This window comes from Triticum urartu, chromosome 4 (assembly GCF_003073215.2).
Source record: "Triticum urartu cultivar G1812 chromosome 4, Tu2.1, whole genome shotgun sequence".
In the NCBI taxonomy this organism is placed as follows: domain Eukaryota; kingdom Viridiplantae; phylum Streptophyta; class Magnoliopsida; order Poales; family Poaceae; genus Triticum; species Triticum urartu.
This window is the reverse complement of record NC_053025.1, coordinates 280,962,945-280,985,949: the sequence shown is the minus strand read 5'-3', so window position 1 is coordinate 280,985,949 and position 23,005 is coordinate 280,962,945.

Sequence of the window (23,005 nt, the reverse complement as noted above, 5' to 3'; positions counted from 1 at the left end):
CCGGTGAGGGCAGCAAACCAGCGGGCAGCCGGTGCAGGCGACTCAGTTGGGCTCTGCCCAGTGGGTTGGCACCCTTGCGGAGCGGCATGGTGAGGTAATGGCAGAGCAGAGGCAGGATGCGAGGCGGACAGAGCCAGCTCCGATGGCGGGTCAATAGGCCATGAAGGCGACTCAGACTAGAAGACGACGACTTCGGCGACGCGGTCGGAACCGGACAGGGTGGTGTCGGCTTCGTCCGCTTTGCAGGTGACCGTGGCGGTTTGAGGCCACTCCGGTTTACAACAACTTGTTACAGCAGCGGGACAGAGCAAACCGGTAGGGCGCAAGACAGCGGCCGGTTTTGAGAACAGCCGGGCCAGTTGCAGGCGGCTGACTGCCGAACAATGGGCGGCGGCTTGAGCCACGGCGGCTCGCGGTGAAGCAGCGGAGACGGTGCTGGACACAGGGCTGGCATGGCGGCTCACCGCCGAGGTAAGGCGGCTCGGAAGTGCATCATGGCGACGGAGGCGGGTGGTCGAGGCACCCGGCAACTCAGCAACGCAGGGCAGCTCACCGCGGGCGTGTTAAGGCAGCACTTGGATCCGGCAAGGCGGTTTACGGCCGCAGCTGGTGACCCGAAACGAACACTGCCGGGCTGTAGAGGCGGTGGTCCGAGCACAACGGCGCCTGAGATGGCTTGAAGCCACGACAAAAGACCGGAGCAAGGTGGCGATTTGGTAATGAGAAGGCCACAACAGCGTATGTAATCATAATTCTTCAAATATGTTCTTTCAGCAAGTTCTTGAACTCTGTGCACAATATAATCAACGCGGACGCTACTCTATGATAGCAAGTCTTTTATAAGATCTCCCTTCATCAGAGTGTTAACCCCCGGTACTGAGATCGCGGAAGTCCAGCCCTCTTTTGATTAAGAATACCATCCTTATTAACAATGTCCGTTGGCTGCCAATCTTTAGTCCCACCGAATTGAGATAAGCCAACTGGTAGTGTCGCTTCCAACTTGGCTAACATTAACTGAACGTCAATACTAGCTGTTGTTTGCTTAACCTGAATATGGCTCGCCTTAATCTTTCCAACAAACAGGCTCATCAGGATTAAAGAGATCCACTGCCTGAGATTGTTTCACCGCTGCTCGATCTCAAGATACACACCTAGATTTTCATAGGCGTACACGACCTTCTCCAGAGGTTACCGAAAGCGTACTGAGAAGCACATGTCGGGGGTCAGCACAGAGCAGAGCGAAAGGCCAAACCGGCGGCGGCGGGCGAAGCCAGCGATTTAGAGCAGGGCCGTGGAAGTGAGGCCACCCGGTGACTCGGCGATGGTGACTTGACGCAGAGGTTGAACTCTGGAGACTAAGCATGGCTGTAACCAAGGAGGTGGGTCTCCCACAAAGCATGGAGGTGAGGCCAGCGACTCATCAGGGCCGGCTCAGAACAGCGACTCAGGAGATGGGTCACGGCGAGACCCGGCGCAGAGGAGCGACGATAGCTTGGAGCGACAGGCGACTCGACATAGCGGAGCCCTTGCAATAAGACAACTCGGGCCATGGTGACGGCGGGTCGCAACGAAGGAGACTCGGTAGATGGGCGCGGCGGTTTAACCATGACAGCGGGCCGTGGAGATGACTCGGGGCCGAGGCATGGCGCTCGGCGGTGATGCCACGCAGTGAGGATGTGGAGTGGCTCGGCGGCTGCTTGGCACTGAATGAGGCGGCAGGTGATGTCAAAAGAAGGCCACTCAGCGTTTGGCGACTCAAACGGCCACCGGAGCGACTCGAAATACACTCCAACTCAGAGGCGAGGCAACAGTGCCGGCCTGAGGGTAATCCGTGACGGCAAAACAGTGGCTCGGAGGCAAGTGGAGGCAGGGTGACTCACACCGCAGGTCGGAATGCGTAGCCGGATTGGTGGCGGTTTGGCTCGGTTGGAGGCCTGGAGCGGATTTGACTCGCGAGGTGAACTGCGGCAGAGGCGGCTCAGAGGGTGGCGACTCATAGAAGCTAGGCAAGCCGACGATGTAGACAAGGCGACGTCGACTTGGAAGCGGCCCGGGTCAATGAAGTGGCGGAGGAGGCCGGCGACCAAGACTACTCAACGCGGCCACCAAAGGAGGATGTGTGGTGGAGGCAGCTTGGAAGCGGCTGCCCCACATGCAGCTTAACGAGACTGTAGGAGGTTGACCCCGTGCGGAACAACGTGAAAAGCCGAGGAGGATCGCCCGTGGCGGGTCACGACGAGGATGAGGCCGCATGACGACTTAGAATGGAGGTGAGCTGGCACGACAATTTGGGGAGCAAGATCGGCCATCTTCAGGGGCGACCGGTGATTCATCGGGAAACATCTTGCGCAGCAGGTAAGCTACGACAATAGGAATCAGAGGCCAGCGGCTTGACACGGCAGCCAGCTTTTATTCCATGTTTTTCAAGACTCGATTGACCCTCTGCTTCATGGGAGGAAAGTTCGCCCCCTTTGAATCGGTTTTGCTCCAACTATGAACTGCCGCATCGGCCAATCCTGATTGGAAACAACTCTTTTAACTTGATTTCAGTCTGTCTTCGAGTTTATCTTGGCGTGTTGGCCTTGTTGACTCAGCGACTTTGCAGCGGTGTGCCTGAAGCAACCCTAATTTCTTGGATTCTTCTTCATTCAATTGATCGTGAGCTTCTCGATCCCTGAGAGATCCCTCCAAAAACTCAACACCACTGTGCGCAGGCCCCACGGTGGGCGCCAACTGTCATGGAATTGTCACGACAGATGTCCTAGTGTGAGGACTTAGTCGTGAGGCCAACACATCTATGTGGTAGCTTGAGAGGGGTTGAGCGGAATCGAGAGACGCAACACAAGACAAGGATTTAGACAGCTTCGGGCCCCGGGAAACATCATCCGGTAATAACCCTACATGCTGTTTGAGGCTAGGTCTTATTATCCTCACGAGGGAGTCGACGTAAACCGGCTCTCCCGGTTATGTCTAGCCCTAAGATTGTCTCCCTCCTTTATGGGGTGCCCTGCCCCTCCTTATATATGTTGAAGGGGCGGGTTACATGTAGAGTCCTTCTCGGACTAAGACTTAAATTATTCTGACTTCTCTTCATGGGCTTCTTAATGTTTTGGGCTTCATAAAGTCTTGGGCTTCATAACGTCTCGGGCTTCATAACCCCTAGCAACTGAGTTATCATTATCTGCCGGGTTATGACTGGTGCCGGTTTATCAGGTCCCAGCCGGGTTATAACTCTGGCCGGGTCATACCACGGGGTATATCCCCGATAGGAGGGATAACATATTTGTTGTCATGGATAGATTATCGAAAATGGCACACTTTATACTATGTCATAAAAGCGATGATGCTGTTAATGTTGCTGATCTGTTCTTTCGTGAAATTATTCGCTTGCATGGTGTGCCAAATACTATTGTTTCAGATCGTGATACTAAATTTCTTAGCCACTTTTGGAGATGTTTATGGGCTGAGTTGGGGACTAAACTGCTTTTTAGTACTACTTGTCACCCCCAAACTGATGGACAAACTGAAGTAGTCCATAGAACATTGTCTACTATGCTTAGGGCTGTTTTGAAGAATAATAAGAAAATGTGGGAAGAATGCTTGCCTCATATTGAATTTGCTTATAATCGTTCCTTGCATTCTACTACTAAGACGTGCCCTTTTGAAATTATGTATGGTTTCCTACCTCGTGCACCTATTGATTAGTTGCCTCTTCCATCTTCGAAGAAGGTTAATTTTGATGCTAAAGAACGTGCTGAATTGATTTTAAAAATGCATGAGTTAACTAAGGAAAACATTGAGCATATGAATGCTAAATATAAACTTGCTGGAGATAAGGGTAGAAAACATGTTGTGTTTGCACCTAGAGATCTTGTTTGGTTACATTTGCGTAAGGATAGATTTCCTAATTTGCGCAAATCAAAGCTAATGCCACGTGCTGATGGTCCTTTTAAGGTGTAAGAGAAAATAAATGATAATGCATATAAACTTGAGCTGCCTGCAGATTTTGGGGTTAGTCCCACTTTTAATATTGCAGATTTGAAGCCTTATTTGGGTGAGGAATATGAGCTTCCGTCGAGGACGACTTAATTTTAAGAAGGGGAGGATGATGAGGACATCAATACCGTTGTTACACCTACAACCCCTGTTGCTATACATACTGGACCAATTACTAGAGCTCGCGCACGCCAATTAAATTACCAGGTACTTTCGTTCCCTGTCCCTGGTAATGATTCTAATGTTCATGAGAATATGATGCTGCCTAAATTGGATACATTTGTTTTGCTTACAAATGAAGGGCCTAGCTTGGACAAGAAAGATGACCTTGGAGCAAGTTCAAGCATGGAGATGATGGCGTGCACAAGGGGAACAAGAAAGGAGTTACAAGTGATTATTCCAGGACTTTGAAGCCACCATAATGAGTGCATGAAGCCTTGGACGAAATATACAAGATGCCACTTCATAAATTTCGTCCAGAGGCTATTCTAGGTGCTGCATCACCTTATTTTTGGGCCAGGCCCATGTAATTTCGAAATACTTGATTATAGGCTGTTTTTAGTGTCCGTATGTGTGGGGAAACAAGAGTTAGGGTTGGTTTCGGACCCCTCCTCCAAGGGCCACGAAATTCCCCCCTCTCTCCTCCATATATATAGCCTTAGGGCATCGTTTAGACTTTGAGTTTTGTTTAGATTAAAGTTTGCCATAGCTGCAACTTCGCGTACTTCGTTTGTGTTCAACGACCTGACAAAGGTGTCATAGAACCCCACCTTGATCAATAAAGCTTTCCTCTTATATTCATAATATCCAGATTGCAATCTTAGTTTGTTGCTTGTTCTTCGTTTGCCTGCAGGAAACAAACCTTCGTGGTCAGGTTGATCGTGCTCCGGCGTGGTCAATAACCTCTCGGAGTTGGTTTAGTGATCGCTAAGGCGTGACGTCCTCTCACGTTCGTAGTCGGGTCATCAAAGTCGACTTCCTCCAAAATGATAGCCACCATATCATCGAAAGACGGGACAACTTTGCCTCTATCAGTCTCTAGGTACTCCGGGGATCCCTCCAAGAACACAATACTGTCATCTACAAATAAAAGATGTGTAATATGGGGGCCAGTGCTCCCAAACGTAACATCTTTCAGTCTATTTTCTGATTGCGTTTTCCTCAATAGTGCAGAAAAACCCTCAACACAGAATAAGAACAAGTATAGCGAAAGAGGATCTCCTTGCCTGAGTCCTCGGGAAGGTAAGAAACACCTAGAGTAAGCACCATTCAGCTTTACCAAGAAACTCACCGTCGTCACACAACGCATGATCATCGCTATCCATGTTGGGGCAAAACCAAACTGTTCCAACATCTGTTGCAGGAACACCCACTCCACTCGATCATAGGCTTTCATCATATCCAGCTTGACTGCACACACATGTTTCTTCCTCTTCCTATTGCGAATGGCATGAGCGCACTCATAGGCTACCAAAACATTATATGTGATAAGGCGCTTAGGCACAAAAGCACTCTACTCCTCTGAGATAAGAACTGGAAGGATGCTTTTTAACTTGTTGGCAAGAACCTTTGTTGCAATCTTATATAGAACGTTACACAAGCTAATCGGTCGAAACTGGGATAGCAACTCCGGTGAGTTGACCTTAGGAATCATGACTATCACCGTAGCATTAAAACCTTCAGGTGTAGCTGCTCCACTCAAAAAGTCACGAACAGCCCTGCAAATATCATTATGAAGCAACGACCAGTGTCGCTGATAAAATAACGCAGGAAGACCATCCGGCCCCGGAGCTTTAGTAGGTCCCATCTAAAATAGAGTCATCTCTATCTCAGAGTCTGAAATTGGTGCTGACAGCATTGTGTTCATATCTTCTGTGACTGCCCACTGAATGTTTTGTAGCACACCCTCCGCCCCTACCGACCTCTCCGAAGTGAACAATTCTTCATAAAACGTTGCTGCCATGGCTCTCATCTCATCAACCATACATCTAGATCCATCTGCTTGCTGCAAGGCCTTGATAGTGTTCTTCCTCTTATGATGCGATGTCCGGTTCTGGAAATATTGAGTATTTTGATCCCCCGCTTTGAGCCAATCCACTCTCGAGCGCTGTCTGTACATTATTTCTTCCCTCTCATACACTTCCCTCAGTTGCTCTTCTAAATCCCGCACCTCGTGCTGATAACCTGAATTGAGCACTCGCTCCTTCGCTTCCAACAGTTGTGCTTTCAACTATTTTATCTTCCTTCTAATAGAACCAAATACCTCTCTCGCCCACTACTGCATCAAACCCACCATTCTTCCCAATTTTTGCCACACGTCCGTTACTCCCTCCTCTCCTGTGCTCGCTGCTTCCTAAGCCTCCGCAATCATTGCCTCACACTGTTCATGTCGGGTCCAAGCTTCCTCAAATCTGAATGGTCTATCCCCCGCCCCGGCGTGACTTGGAGCCGTCTCCGTTATACGCACCAAGAGGGCTTCGTGGTCCGATTCTTCACATAACAGATGCTCAATGGAAGTCTCAGGAAACATACTTAAGAATCCATCATTGCAAGTAGCACGATCCAACCGAACCTGAATGTTATCCTGTCCATCTCTTTTATTATCCCATGTAAAGGGGTACCCAGCAAAACCAAGATCAGCCAGGCCGCAGTCGGCGAGGCAATCTGGAAAATCCTCCATTTGAGTGAAACACCTCGGGTTACCCCCACTTGATCCGTGCGGAAGAGGGCCTCGTTAAAGTCACCTACACAGAGCCAGGGTAGATTATCTTGGGCACGAAGAGAACAAATGGCATCCCATGATTTTTTGTGAAGTTCAGTTTTGGGTTCTCCATAGAATCCAGTGATGCTATAGAGCTTACCCTCACCAACCACCTCGGCATCAAGAAAATATTGGCACCACGGCCTCACTGTAACCTGAATATGATCCCTCCACCACAAAGCCAAGCCCCCACTTCTTTCATTGCAGCTCACAACAACTCCACTCGTGAATCCCAAACTCCATTTCAACCGCTCCATAGCTCTAGCTGATTTTTTTGTTTTAGAAAGGAAAACCACCGCTGGGTTGTGATACCGCATGAGATCTCAAGGTTCGCTAACTTTCGAGTCGAACCCCAATCCCCGACAGTTCCAGGCAAGGAGATTCATTGCTCTCGGTGGCCCTGGGCGCCAGGGTCTGCCTCTTTATCATCTCTGTCCTGGATACGATCAAACACTGAGGCAGTTTTTTGCCTCGTATCGCGAATGAACTCATCCTCCCCACTTCTCACTTCTGCTTCACCTTTTGCTATCCACACCTGCCGCAGCCTCCTCTTTCTATTTCCATCATCTCTCCATGTGTTTGGCTCCGACCGGTGTCTCTCTCGAAAATCTGTCCTGTCCTTTCTCACATAATAACCCCTGCGCCTACCCCGGGTCCCATGCATGTCGCCCCCCAGTGGGTCGACCCGATCCACTTCTGCATGGCGCCCGTTAGAGCCCCCCTCTACGTGATTTCTGCTATACACACCGCTTCTTCCATATGTCTTCCCTTCGCGTTCCGCCTCCCTGTGGCCACCCCTTTGACTCCCCGAGCGCTGCTCCATTAGTTTACTCCTCATCTCAGTCTCTCTTTGAGCCTCAGGGCTATCCCCGAGGTCGCACCCATGCATCATTTCAATCTTTTCTATACCTCTGATTGGGCTGGTTACCTCGCCACCCACATGCTTTGGCGGTCACCAGTGTGACCGTCCGAAGTACGAGAAAATTCAGTTTGCAAATTCCTCTTTGTAGGCATATCCCTAACTCTAGGGCGCATAGGGTTGTTGTTAGCCGCCTCACCGGTGTGAGAGCTACCATAACTGTTATTGCTGCTCATACCTCTGGCTTTCGACCTGTCTTTTCCTGAGTTGTTCCTCCCCAGAGAAGCCCTTAGCCAGCCCCCCATTATAACGACGAGTCAACTAGGGGTTCGCACTCCCCCCCCCTCATGAACAAGTCTTCCACAGTCAAAACCAAAATGCCAGATCTTCTCATAGTAGAAGTCAAACCATGTCTTCTCCTTATCATCCTTCTTTTTCTTCAAATAGATGCCCCGGACTAACGGTTCAAACACAGAAATCTTAGATCGTACTCTAAAGCTCTATCCTCTAGCAAAACCAATTTTATCCACATCAACCTTGACTATCTCTCCCAGCCAATCTTCCAAGGCCATACCAAAGACTTCAGTCCTCTTATCCGGTGGCAGATCCGAGATCCTTACCCAAACATCAATTTTATCAAAGATCATCTCGGACGGTCTCTTATCACCTTCATACTTCTTTGTCACCAGCACACTGAAGTCAAACTACCACGGGCCATTGTGAATGACATGCCTATAATCACCCTCGGATCCAAAGTGAACTTCAAAAATATTAGGGCCAATCTCAACAAACTTAGCTTCTTTGTGTAGACCCCATGCTCTAAGCATTGTTTTCTCAACTACTGACATCTTCATTGGATGGGGAGAACAGACTTTACCTACAGTAGACCATCGATGATCTTTACGGACTTTCGGATTTGGGTATTCAAAGACAAAACCCTCCTCCTCCTTGTCCATAAACACCATGCCTCCTAATCTCGCCGAAAGGCTTGCCACCAGATCTGGCATTTTGCTCTCTGCAGGGGACTTGCTCGCTCCCCCGCTAGCAAATCCGCCTTCCTTCCGCGCCGGCGTGGCCGCCGCCGCAGCGGATGGGGTCGGTGTAGATCTGTTCGCCATGGTTGCATCCTTCCCTCTTGCTTCTCCCGCCATGAGTGCCGCTCCAACGCGCGGAGACACAGGTACACTGGCCTTACACTAGGGAGACGCCCTCGCCGCCCCGAGCTTCGCCAAATTCCAACCACCTCAGTGCACTGAAACCCTAACCCTAGCAAAGGAACACAGTCACCTTGGCAATTGCCTCCTATCGCCCTTAGCGCTTCGAGACTTGGTGGACCCCTCACTGTTTCACATCCTATTTTAGGTAGGTGCATTCAAGCCGTGTGTTTTGAGCTATTGAGTTGAAGACCGAGTATGCAACCGTATTCGATGGGAGGAGGAGACCGTGGGCATGTGAGGGGTGAAGTGGGAGTGGCGGTGCGCGTGAGACAGGAAACAGAGGGGGAGGTGTTTTTTTCATGGTTAGAGCATCGAGAAATAAGAGAGACGGGCACTGCCGAGTTCTCTCACAGCTCAGGTGTCGTGGGAATAAGTCTGACAATAGAATAGGGGGTATGTAGGAGGAGGCAAGGTCCTAGCTACGGTGAGGTTGTGCACGCTAGGTTTTACGAGTTCAGGCCCTTTCGGGAGGAAGTAATAGCCCTACGTCTCGGTGCCTGGAGGCTTGGTCGACTGGATTATGCGTGAAAGTTACAGGGGGTGCGAACCCTTGTGCTAGAGGAGGGGGTGGCTTATATAGAGTGCGCCAGGACCCCAGCCATCCCACGTTATAGGGTTCAATGTACATTAAGACAGGGCGTTACTGGTAACGCCAGCTATAAAGAGTTGTAAATGATCTTAAAGACTACAGAGTGAATGCCTGACTGTTGCCATCCTGAGTGGCTTTAGGTATTCCATACTCCGAGTGGTTTCTTGTATGGTCAAGTGACTTCTTCTTGGTCGAATGGAATTGGGGTATCTGAGTGATATAATTGGTCGAGTGGATTGCACTCCAAGGTTACTTCAGCCGGTATCCTTTGTTGTACTTTGGATGTTCTTGACTCTAGGGTAGTGACCTTGGGTTGGGCGTCTAGGTCAGGCCTATGACCCTACCCTAGGTTAATGGCATCGTCATTAGCCCCTGAATGGATTGAGGTCCGAGTGAAAAGGGAGTTGAAGTTGGTTCCGAATCGATTCCACGCCTCGGAGGCATTTCACAGGAATTAGGGAGTCATGCTGGGGCTTCAGCTTCGTTTCAGTCACCTTGATCAATTCAGAGGTCGTCGAGTGAGTTATGTTGATAATCTTCGAGTGAGTTATGGTACGAATTCTTTGGCGTGATTGGTTGCTGTTGTTCCCAGATCTCACAGGATTCGAAATTTTGGGGAAGCGCGCGGGATGGAGCACGCCGCAGTAATCAGAGTGGATAGATGGGGGCGCCTTGATCTTTGCGCCGCCTTTTCCACCATGTATCGGGTGAGCGCCTACTGTGGGATATGATAAGATCGCTCGGGCCCACTCGTCAGCCACTCGGAAGTGGACTCATAAATAGCGCCCGGGTCGATGCAACGCACAGTGCATCCCAATCGTCCTCTTCCTCCTCTGCTTTTCCACCGCGCTCTCCACCATCTTCGTCGTCTCTGCTTGCCTGCGCACTCCGCCGCCATGGGGAAGGACAAGACGACAGCCCTGGAGCGCTCGAAGAAGGCGGCGACGACAGCGAAGGGCAAGAAGACGAGTCGGGGGTCGTCGTCGAGGTCTGGTTTGACGCCTGGTTGGATCTAGGGGGACTGGATTGGATCCACGATACAGAAAGAAGACTTGGAGGATCTGGCCAGTGGAGGCTTGATTGCTCATGGGTCTTGGAGGTTGTCAGGGAACGAGACCAAGTCTCGACCGCAGGAGGGTGAGTGCATCCTCCTCGCAACCCATGTTGACCGCGGTTTCACTCTGCCTCCGCATCCTTTTTCTGGGGTTTCTTGAACTTTTTTGGTGCCCAACTTCATCACTCCCAGCACAATCACATATCTCGCTGCGTATGTCTCTCTGTGTGAAAACTTCTTGGGCTGTCGACCACATTGGGGTTTATTCAAACACATCTTTACTTGCCGTTCTCAAACTATGAAGGCAAATCCGACTGACGAAAAGACGCACATGATCCAAATGTGTGGGGATTTAGGGATTCATACGAGGGGTAGGAGTACTTTTCCTTTATGACCCTTCCCGAGTCGCTTAGAGGGTGGCAGTCGACCTGGTTCTACTGCCAAGATGTTCTGACTCCTGGTCAGTCGACTGGTCTTCCCCCCTTCACCATGGATCGAGTCCGCTAACCCTCTTCATTGACCGTGACTCCAGTAGAGAAAGGAGTGGTGTCCATGCTAGTTGATCGGGTAGTACAATTAGTCCGTGATGGTGTGACTGTCATGGATTTGTTGGAGGTGTTTCTCAGTCGATGCATCCAGCCTCGCCAAGCTAGCGATCATCCAATGTGGATGTACTCGGGCCCTAATGACACCACTCGAGTCAACCCAGAGGAGGTCACCGAGGAGATGGTGGCGCAGTGACTGCGGAGCATCACTGGAAACAAAGACAACCCCAGGGGGTCCAGAAGAGTTGCACCATTCGACCCCGAAAATGAGCCGGACAAGGTCTGATCTTTGTTACCGAGTGCCTTTTTATTCTGATTTGCAACTGTCCTTGAATTTGATTGATGCATGTTTAACTCCTTCCCTTGCAGATTTATACTGAGATGTACTCGATGCCAAATGGGGAGCAAGTCTAGGAGGGAACGGAGAGCACATACGAGGGTGGCGACTGGCAATCTCCCGATGACAATGAAGACAACAGTGACGACTCGGACGACAATGAGGAAGTCGACTCACCACCTCGCTCAGAACGTCAATCCAAATAGTCTCAAGACCCCGCGGGCAGGCATGGGAAGGCAGCTCCTCCAAGCACACAAGTGCAAAAACACACTCGGACTTCGTCTCCGGAACTGTCTGAAAAGGCCGCCAAGCAGCCCAAGACCGCCCCCTCAAAGCCTCGAAAGGCCTTGCCCAAGATCAAGGTGGATGTTCCCATCACTTCTGCGTAAGTGTTTTGCTTTCTCTCTTTGCTTTTGCGTCGTTTGGGAACTTCTATGTTACCGTCGACTCATTCTCTCGCTTGACCGAGTGAGTTCTGAAACCTTCAGCGCTGCTACTTCTGGGACCTCCATGGACATTTACAAGGATCAAGATGATGAGGAGACTGAAGACGCGGCCACTTCCAAAGCGGGTACAACTCTACAATCTTGCCCTCATTTTGTAAATTGTACTGTCGGTCGACTGAACTCTTGCGGTCGAGTCTTTTTCAGCACCATCAAATGTCATTGATCTTCCAGACGACGACGAAGATGTGCCTCAGAAGACCGCGGGAAGAAAGGGCAGGTGTATGGGACATTTGTACAATCCACATATGAAGATAAGGGAAAAGAAGAAGTTTAGGTTCTGTTTAAAAAGTCCTCTCACGTCACTTTTGGCCAAGAGAAGATAGAGTCCAAGTCTCTCACGTTCTGGATTCAGATTCGGAATGCACAAACATACCTGACTCAAAACGTCAACAATTTTTTCATACGGACTCCGAATTGGATGATTCTTTTTTTGTTGGAAAGTAGATTTCGTGCTCTTTCCAACCCATTTGGAATCACCTTCAAATTCGTCCGGAGTATTGAGATATCGACGAAACAATCTGACGCTGCAGCAGAATCCGAGTCAAACAACAAGTCCAAAGGTGTTGCACCACCTCCACTTGGGCCCATGAGCCTTGTACGAACTAGGGTTAGTTTTAGGCTGCCTTGGGACGTCCTTCCACCTCCTTGGCCGCCACCCCTTGCTCCTATATAAGTAGATCCATCTAGTAGCTTTTTTCTTGGGATTTGTTTAGTTAAAAGTTAGCCATTGCAACTTCGTGTACTTCGTTTGTGTCCAACGGCCAGACCAAGACCGCTTATGGATCCCCACCATTATCAATACTTCATATATATTCGCAATATTCAGATTGATTTATCATATTCTTGCTTGTTCTTCGATTGCTTCCAGGAATAGACCTTCGTGGTCAGGCTGACCGTGCTTCCGGCATCGTCAATAACCTCAAGAGATTGGTTTAACGATTGCTAAGGTGCAACATCGTGCACTTTGTAGTCGGATCGTCAAAGTCGTCTCCACCAAATTGATAGTTATCATCTCATCGAAAGATCGGGACCCTCGCCTCTATCAAGTGGTATCAGTTTTTAGGTTGCTCGGTGAGAATTTCCAGTTTTTCCTAGATTAGATTTATTTTCTTACCTATTGTCCAAGAAAAAGCCACAAAAATAAGTTAGATCTATTCATCCTTTGTCCAAGCCAGTCTGAGCCTTTGTAATTTTCTTTTCATTGCTTGCATAGTTGAATTATCGGTTGCATCATCGTGTCGAGTTGCTGGTCTTAGTGTCTAGGTCGTTTAGAATTTTGAGTTCTGTTCACATTAGTCACGCCGCCGCTTCATCGTTATCCCTTCCGCTGTCCACCACCCATCCATCAATTTCCTCCACGTGCTACCCACCATTCATTGTCATAATCATAGTTGAGATTGTTCCCATCTTCGCTTGATCCAATCTACATCTTATCTAGTTTGTTTTGGAAAGAGGGAGACAGAGAAAAAAGACAGAGAAAAAAACGAGAGAAAAAAGTAAAAAAAAGTCAGAGAAAAAAATAAAGAAAAGGAAAAAAAGTGTGAGTAAAAAAAAGAGAGGAGAAAAAAAACAAAATTCGGATCTATCTAGACTCAATCTCGTAGTTGAATTCGGATTGGAATCTGTTTTGTGCACTGTTCAGTAAAACAGGCATAACTTCCTCATACGAAGTCCGTTTTGGCTCCGTGAGTACTCAAATGAAAGCTAGCGACGAGCCGCATCTAAGGCCCTATTTGATAGCAAAGTATTTTCTAAGTATTTTAAGAATACTACAGTTTTTCCAAATCTCATAGTTTTATTTACCGTGACCTGTTTGGTTAGCACTAAATATTGTGTTATTAAAACTAGAGTATTCTCGAAACTGTAGTAATTTCTCTGCATAAAAAAAGAACCCTGGACCTCTTTTTTTAAAACAGAGCAAGGGAAAGAAACGAGCTAGCTAGGATGGGTACATACGTACCTTGTGGTGGATGGTTGGTACGTACCTTGCCTGTTCAGTTTTTGCATTCTCCTGTTCTTATGCACGCGTATGGTAAGGTAAGGGCCACCTAGCTAGCTGTCGGGAATAACGCACCAGAAATTGTAAAGAAGCCAGCTTGGCGTGTTTACCCTGCTAACGGTAAGCTATATGCTAGCTAGCTGCATGTGCATGGCAGATAAGTTGAATGCAACAGAAAAAATATTCGAACGGCCAACTAGCTGCGCTTGTTTGCACTGCTAACACAATGTCTAGACAACAAAATTCACAGTGGTGTGCGACAACAACCAAACAGGTTCTATGTATTGTGAATACTTCAAAATATTGTGTTTTGATGAAACCATGGTATCTCATACCTACTGGCAAAATTACTTTAGTTTTGGATACTTCAGTTTATTTCACCATTTGCTATCAAACACAGCCTAAATAGTTGTAGAAGCTAGTTAAATATTTTGCACCTCAAAATCGGCTTCTAAATAGGTCTTTTTGCCCTCCGAAGTTCACGAACATAGCTTGTTCCAGTTTTTCAGGCCAGTTTTAGAATTTTTTGACTCCTCATATCAAATCGGAATTGAGTGATTCCTTTTGCGTTTGAAAGCTTGAGTAAATACCATTCTTGAAAAAAATTATCAAAAAATTGGCACAAACTTTTCCAGAGGAAAGTTGGAGAGAAAGTTGTTGATATATCCTGCTTGGCTGTTGTTTCACATTATTATCTTTACGGCTATTGTGATCTTTACTTATATTTTGCTGTCCAGAGCTACTTCATATCCTTTATTGAAGATAGTTGTGCTACGGCGTGACCTCATTAGTGTTCTAGGCTCGCGTCTCTAGTCCGGTCTAGTCTAGGACCAGCACAGTACCATCGTTGTGCGTTTACTCAACATTGCATCTCTGAATTGATTGTTGCTAATATTTTGCTACCAAATATAGCCAACCCAGCTCCACATATTTCTACACCGTGTATACGTATGTTCCCCTGGCAATCGCTTTACACAATCTTTGGAGTTATTTGACACCGCTGGTTGCCTGTCACCACCTGCCGCATGGTAAGAACTTGTAAGATATTGATATTTGCTTTACTGTAAGCACTTTACAACCACATCCTAGTAGTTCATAGGAACATTATTCTCGAATTTTGTTTCTTGTTTCTATTAATCATGACAGGTTCTGGAGATAGAAGTTCTTGGACGACGGACACATCTTCACCATCACGAGAGTTGGGACAACACACACATGCACATGGTCAGGTTATCTCTTTATCGTCATTTGAGGGTAGATTCAATCCTGCTATTTATCTAGCTTGGGAGCTTGAAGTAGAACAAGTTTTTACTCACCATGATTTTTCTGAACTTGAGAGAGTACGAGCTACCACTAGAGCATTTACTGGTTTTGCTTCTGTTTGGTGGAGTGTACATTGTAAGAAAAACATTGATAACCAACCCACAACTTGTAAAGTTTTGAAAGCTGTAATGAGACAACAATTTTTTCCTCCTTACTATCGCCGTGAATTGCTTCACAAATTGGAACAACTAAAACAAGGCAGAAACACTGTTCATGCTTACTACCAAGAGTTCAATCTTATATGCATCATTGTGACATGGAAGAATCTGAGGATGATACAATGAATAGATTTTTTGGTGGTTTGAACCATGATATCCGTGCAAGATTTCAGTATATTCCTCGTTGCATTACTGGCATGTATGTTCGTGCTTGTACCTTTGAGAGACAGATACATGAGGATGCATTGGGTGACAACAACAACTACTATTCTAGTTCATGCTCACCACCGCCGGTTGGTTCCTCCACCGTTGCACCTACTAGAGCAGCCCCACCTCGGATTGTGAGCGCGAGATCATCTCAAGAGTATGGTACATTGTCAACGTCCGTACCTACATTAGCTACGTCTTTGCGACAAGGTAACAATAAAGGTATTGATGATATAACTTCACATGAGAATGATGCATGCCTAGTTAACTTGAATGCATCATGTGTTGAGTTACCTGTTGATTTGAGCACACCACCTATTTTAGAGAATCTTGTTACTGTCATGAATCCGTCATGTGATCAAATAACTGAAATACTAATAATTTTGAGTGCACCCATTAAATTAACTATTGATGCAAAAGAACCAATGTTTAATCATTTTGATATGACCTCTAATCTTGGTGATGATTCTATGTCCAATGACTTATTGCATGTTTGCTTATTTAAGCATGTTGTAGCATGTAAATTTGATGCAAGTAAGGTTTATTCACCAATGTTGGGATGGTTTAATGATGAACATTTTCAATCTTTTGAAATGAATAAGAGCTTCACTTATAGGTGCAAACTAAGTTGCAATATTTTCATGCCTTCTACTTCTTGTGATAATTTTTTGGCTTTAGACTTTATGAACTATGAAAGTTACTCATGTATACATGTCTCATATGTGCAAAAATCAAGAGAAGTAAAAATGGATGACATACATATACAACATGTACACCTTGTCTCTTTTGTTAGCCACATTTCAGATTAAGCAACGCCGAGGACGGCTTTGTTTTCAAGAAGGGGAGGATGATGAGGACATGACTACCTTGGATACGACCAAAAATATTGCATACATGCATATTTGTCAGGTGATTTCTAGTGCAAACTATTCAATAATCTATTTATGTTATCCAGAACAAAAATACTTCACACACTTTTGTGTTTTGTCTAATTGCAGGTGTATGGGACATTTGTACAATCCACATATGAAGATAAGGGAAAAGGAGAAGTTTAGGTTCCGTTCAAAAAGTCCTCTCACGTCACTTTTGGGCCAAGAGAAGATAGAGTCCAAGTCTCTCACGTTCTGGATTCAGATTCGGACTGCACAGACATACCTGACTCAAAACGTCAACAACCTTTTCATACAGACTCTGAATTGGGTGATTCTTTTTTTGTTGGAAAGTAGATTGCGTGCTCTTTCCAACCCATTTGGAATCACCTTCAAATTCATCCGGAGTATTGAGATATCGGCGAAACAATCTGACGCTGCAGTAGAATCCGAGTCAAACAACAAGTCTAAAGGTGTTGCACCACCTCCACTTGGGCCCATGAGCCTTGTACGACCTAGGGTTAGTTTTAGGCTGCCTTTGGACGTCCTTCCACCTCCTTAGCCGCCACCCCTTGTTCCTATATAAGTAGATCCATCTAGTAGCTTTTTTCTTGGGATTTGTTTAGTTAAAAGTTAGCCATTGCAACTTCGTGTACTTCGTTTGTGTCCAACGATCAGACCAAGACCGCTTACGGTTCCCCACCATTATCAATACTTTATATATATTCGCAATATTCAGATTGCTTTACCATATTCTTGCTCGTTCTTCGATTGCTTACAGGAATAGACCTTCGTGGTCAGGTTGACCGTGCTTCCGGCATCGTCAGTAACCTCAAGAGATTGGTTTAGCGATTGCTAAGGCGCAAAGTCGTGCATGTTTGTAGTCGGATCGTCAAAGTCGTCTCCACCAAATTGATAGTTATCATCTCATCGAAAGATCAGGACCCTCGCCTCTATCACGTGGTCAACCTTCTACCGTAAATAAATTTTGACCTTGTTTCTCATCACATTGCTGATTACAACGCAATAAGTAATTGCAAATCTGTTCACACGAATCAAACTAATATGTGTTCACACTTAGCACCGGGCTATAAAAACTACCCACTCAAAAATTACTTCACAGTTCCTCTCCTCATCACCTACAAAACTGGTTTTTTCTGTGAAGTCGTTCTGCCATGACCGTAGGAGGAGTTTAGGGTGGACATATAACTAGACCGCAAAGAGCAAGGCTGCGGAAGCACTAGAGAGGTCCCACCGCGAAGCCACAGCCGCAACAGAGATGTCCCGGCACGCTGTAGAGCCCTCGAATGAGCTCTCACGGGCACACGAGGGCTCTCACAAGCGCATTCGCAGCGTCGGCCATCGCGACGAGCCGGCGTTCCTGAAGTCCTTCGCTGGCGACGATGACATTCTCACTGGCGTCACTACGCAGCAGGAGCTGGTCGACGGCTTGATGAAGATGCTCAAGATCAGTGATGCCTCGGTTGACAAGGCGACCGACCTCGTCGAGCAACTCATGGGTGACAATGCGAGGCTCCTCAAGTTGGTCACCGAGAAGGAGGAGGAGGCCGCCGTCTGGAAGATGCTGCATGAGCAGAGCAGTGCCTCGGAGATGATGCTAAAAGCGGTTGTCGAGAAACTGATGGGTGCCTTGAGGAAGCTCCAAATCGAGCGCGAGCAGGAGGTGGAGGAATCCGTGGCTGCTTTCAAGCAAAGTCGTGAGGAATTGAAGAAGGAGCTGGAGGATTTTGCCACCCGTCGATCCATCAACCACTAGAGACAGTAGAGACCCAGATCGTTGTCTGCAATTTCCTTCTTCTCTTGCCCCCATGTCTTCCAGGCTTTGTCGCATGTGGCATTTTAAATTATCCGGAATATGTAAGATAATTATTATCTGCACCATTGTAAATTTGTCATCGTATTATCCGTTGCCATTTTATTTGTGGTAGTATTATCGGTTGCCCTATGTGGCAATTTAAATTAGGGCAGAATACGAGTTGAAAACACGAACAAAGCAAATGCTGGCATGGGATCACAAGCAAACACCCTCCGTCCAGGTGCTTTAATTAACCCATTAATGGAGAAGTTGTGAGCGAGGCGGGCGGCGGCTGGTGCATGGAGGTCAAAGAGCTCACTTCCCGGTGAGCATGGACGGCCTTGCTGCTCGCACGTGTCCCGTCGAGCCTACGAGGTGTACAAGATGCACGCGTCCCATCGAGTCTGTGCGGCGGATTGCTCGCACGCGTCCCATCAAGCCTGCATGGCGGACTTCTCGCGCTCGTCCCGTCTAATCAAACAGCCGCACGCACGCCACCGAGTATGGTTAAATTTCGACACGGTAAATATAATACAACCATTTGTGATATTAACGTGTCAGCTTTTTGTTTCAAAAAGGACTTCGTTGGCTACTAATGTGCGCGCCTCTTCTCAAACTAGACGATTTTTTTACCACGACATATATGTGCCATGTCATGAAACCATGCCAAGTTTCTTGTTTTTTGGGTGACTTTTTGATTTACTAGGATTTAAAAACCGAGATTCTTAATGTTTCAGGACGACGACAAGTTTGTAATTCATTCTCATTCCTTAAACAAGACCTAAACATGTACCTAATGACACATGTACGATTTCCCACCCATTTTGCTTCACTGGAGCATGTGGTTGTAGTTCAATAGAAAACTTAGTAATTAGTAATATATATATATATATATATATATATATATATATATATATATATATATACAATGGCCAAACGAACCCTGAACAGTTTCAAATTTCAGCCAGACACTCCTGCTATTATATGTTGCATGTAGAAAACAAAGTTCAAGGCGAGAAGAGGCAGCGATTTATACGTCTCCAATGTATCTATAATTTTTGATTGTTCCATGCTATTATATTATCAACCTTGGATGTTTTATATGCATTTATATGCTATTTTATATGATTTTTGGGACTAACCTATTAACCTAGAGCCCAGTGCCAGTTTCTGTTTTTTTCCTTGTTTTTGAGTATCGCAGAAAAGGAAAACCAAACGCAGTCCAATTGACCTGAAATATCACAGAGATCATTTTTGGACCAAAAGAAGCCCACGGAGTATCGGAGATGGGCCAGAAGAGTCCCGAGGCACCCATGAGGGTGGGGGGCGCGCCCTACCCCCTGGGCACGCCCCCTACCTCGTGGCCGCCTCGGGGCCCCCCCTGACTTTTTCCCAAATCCAACACCTCTTATATAACCCCAAACTTCCAGAAAGAAACCTAGATCGGGAATTCCGTCACTGCAAGCCTCTGTAGCCACCGGAAACCAATCTAGACCTGTTCCGGCACCCTGCCGAAGGGGGGAATCCCTCTCCAGTGGCCATCTTCATCATCCCGGGGCTCTCCATGATGAGGAGGGAGTAGTTCACCCTCGGGGCTGAGGGTATGTACCAGTAGCTATGTGTTTGATCTCTCTCTCTCTCTCTCTCTCGTGTTCTTGATTTGGCACGATCTTGATGTATCGCGAGCTTTGCTATTATAGTTGGATCTTATGATGTTCCTCCCTGATGACCCACAAGTGTAGGGGATCTATCGTAGCCTTTTCGATAAGTAAGAGTGTCGAACCCAACGAGGAGCAGAAGGAAATGATAAGCGGTTTTCGGGAATGTATTTTCTGCAAGCACTGAAATTATCGGTAACAGATAGTTTTGTGATAAGGTAATTTGTAATGGGTAACAAGTAATGCAAGTAAATAAGGTGCAGCAAGATGGCCAGATCCTTTTTGTAGCAAAGGAAAAGCCTGGACAAACTCTAAAGGAAAGCGCTCCGGAGGACACATGGGAATTATCGTCAAGCTAGTTTTCATCACGTTCATATGATTCACGTTCGGTACTTTGATAATTTGATATGTGGGTGGACCGGTGCTTGGGTACTGTCCTTACTTGGACAAGCATCCCACTTATGATTAACCCCTATTGCAAGCATCCACAACTACAATAGAAGTATTAAGGTAAACCTAACCATAGCATGAAACATATGGATCCAAATCAGCCCCTTACGAAGCAACGCATAAACTAGGGTTTAAGCTTCTGCACTCTAGCAACCCATCATCTACTTATTACTTCCCAATGCCTCCCTCTAGGCCCAAACAATGGTGAAGTGTCATGTAGTCGACGTTCATATGACACCACTAGAGGGATGACAACATACATCTCATCAAAATATCAAACGAATACCAAATTCACATGACTACTTATAGCAAGACTTCTCCCATGTCCTCAGGAACAAACGTAACTACTCACAAAGCATATTCATGTTCATAATCAGAGGGGTATTAATATGCATAATGGATCTGAACATATGATCTTCCACCAAGTAAACCAACTAGCATCAACTACAAGGAGTAATCAAAACTACTAGCAACCCACAGGTACCAATCTGAGGTTTGGATACAAAGATTGGATACAAGAGATGAACTAGGGTTTGAGATGAGATGGTGCTGGTGAAGATGTTGATGGAGATTGACCCCCTCCCGATGAGAGGATCGTTGGTGATGACGATGGTGATGATTTCCCCCTCACGGAGGGAAGTTTCCCGGCAGAACAGCTCCACCAGAGCCCTAGATTGGTTCCGCCTCGTGGCGGCGGAGTTTCGTCCCGTGAGCTTGCTTCTGATTTTTTCCTCGATGAAAGACTCCATATAGCCAAAGATGGGCATCGGAGGGCCACCAGGGGGCCCACGAGGCACGGGGGCGCGCCCAGGGGGGTAGGGCGCGCCCCCACCCTCGTGGATGGTGGGTGGCCCCCCTCTGGTACTTCTTTCTCCCAATATTTTTTATATATTTTGAAAATAATTCCCATGGAGTTTTAGGACTTTTGGAGATGTGCAGAATAGGTCTCTAATATTTGCTCCTTTTCCAGCCCAGAATTCCAGCTGCCGGCATTCCCCCTCTTCATGTAAACCTTGTAAAATAAGAGAGAATATGCATAAGTATTATGACATAATGTGTAATAACAACCCATAATGGAATAAATATCGATATAAAAGCATGATGCAAAATGGACGTATCAACTCCCCCAAGCTTAGACCTCGCTTGTCCTCAAGCGAAAGCCGAAATCGAAAAATATGCCCACATGTTTAGAGATAGAGGTGTCGATAAAAATAAAATACAGTTATGAGGGCATCATGATCATTCTTAGAACAACTACATATATATATATACATATATGTATATATATATTGTCATATGATCTCTTATGCTAAAGTAACAATTCATTCACATACTCAAGTATGAATCAGAAACTTCATTGAAAACTAACAAACTATAATCTTAGTCATTGAAGCAATTGCAATTTATCATAACATCATAAAGAGTCAATAAGAGCTTTTCAGCAAGTCCACATACTCAACCATCATTTAGTATTTCACAATTTCTAACACTCACGCGATATTTATGGTTATGAAGTTTAAATCAGACACAGAGAAAGATAGGGGCTTATAGTTTTGCCTCCCAACTTTTTACCTCAAGGGTAATGTCAACAATAATAGTTCATGAAAACTAACATCCAATTAGTTATATATACCTGGATCTTTCCAACACATTATGCTTGCCAAAGGATAAAATGTAAAAAGGAAAGGTGAAGATCACCGTCACTCTTTGCATGAAGTATAAGACAAGAATAAAATATAGGCCCTTCGCAGAGGGAAGCTGAGGTTGTCATGTGCTTTTATGGTTGGATGCACAAAATCTTAATGTGAAAGAACGTCACTTTATATTGCCACTTGTGATGTGGACCTTTATTATGTAGTCCGTCGCTTTTATTTCTTCCACATCACAAGATCGTATAAAGCTTATTTTCTCCACACTAATAAATCGTACATATTTAGGGAGCAATTTTTATTGCTTGCAATGATGACAACTTACTTGAAGGATCTTACTCAATCCACAGGTAGATATGGTGGACTCTCATGGCAAAACTGGATTTAAGGATATTTGGAAGCACAAGTAGTATCTCTACTTGCTGCAAAGGATTTGGCTAGCATGAGAGGGAATGGCAAGCTCAACATGTTGGATGATCCATGACAATATAATTTATCTTGGATGCAAGAAAACATAACCCATTACGTTGTCTTCCTTGTCCAACGTCAACTCTTTAGCATGTCATACTTTAATGAGTGCTCACAATCATAAAAGATGTCCAAGATAGTATATTTATATGTGAAAACCTCTCTTTCTTTATCACTTCCTATTAATTGCAACGATGACCAAAACTATGTTTGTCAACTCTCAACAACTTTTATTCATCATACTCTTTATATTTGAAGTCATTACTCTCCATAAGATCCATATGATCTCTTTATTTTTATTTATTCTTTCTCTTTTATTTTATTCCCTCAAGATCATAGCAAAATAATCAAGCCCTTGACTCAACACTAATCTTTATTATATATAGCTCACGGACTCGATTACATAGAAGGATCATAAAGCAAAACTCACAACTAGATCATACTAAAACTTTATTCTACTAGATCAAGATATTACCAAAAGGATCGAACTAAGAAAAATGGTAAAGATAAAAGTGATGGTGATACGATACCGGGGCACTCCCCC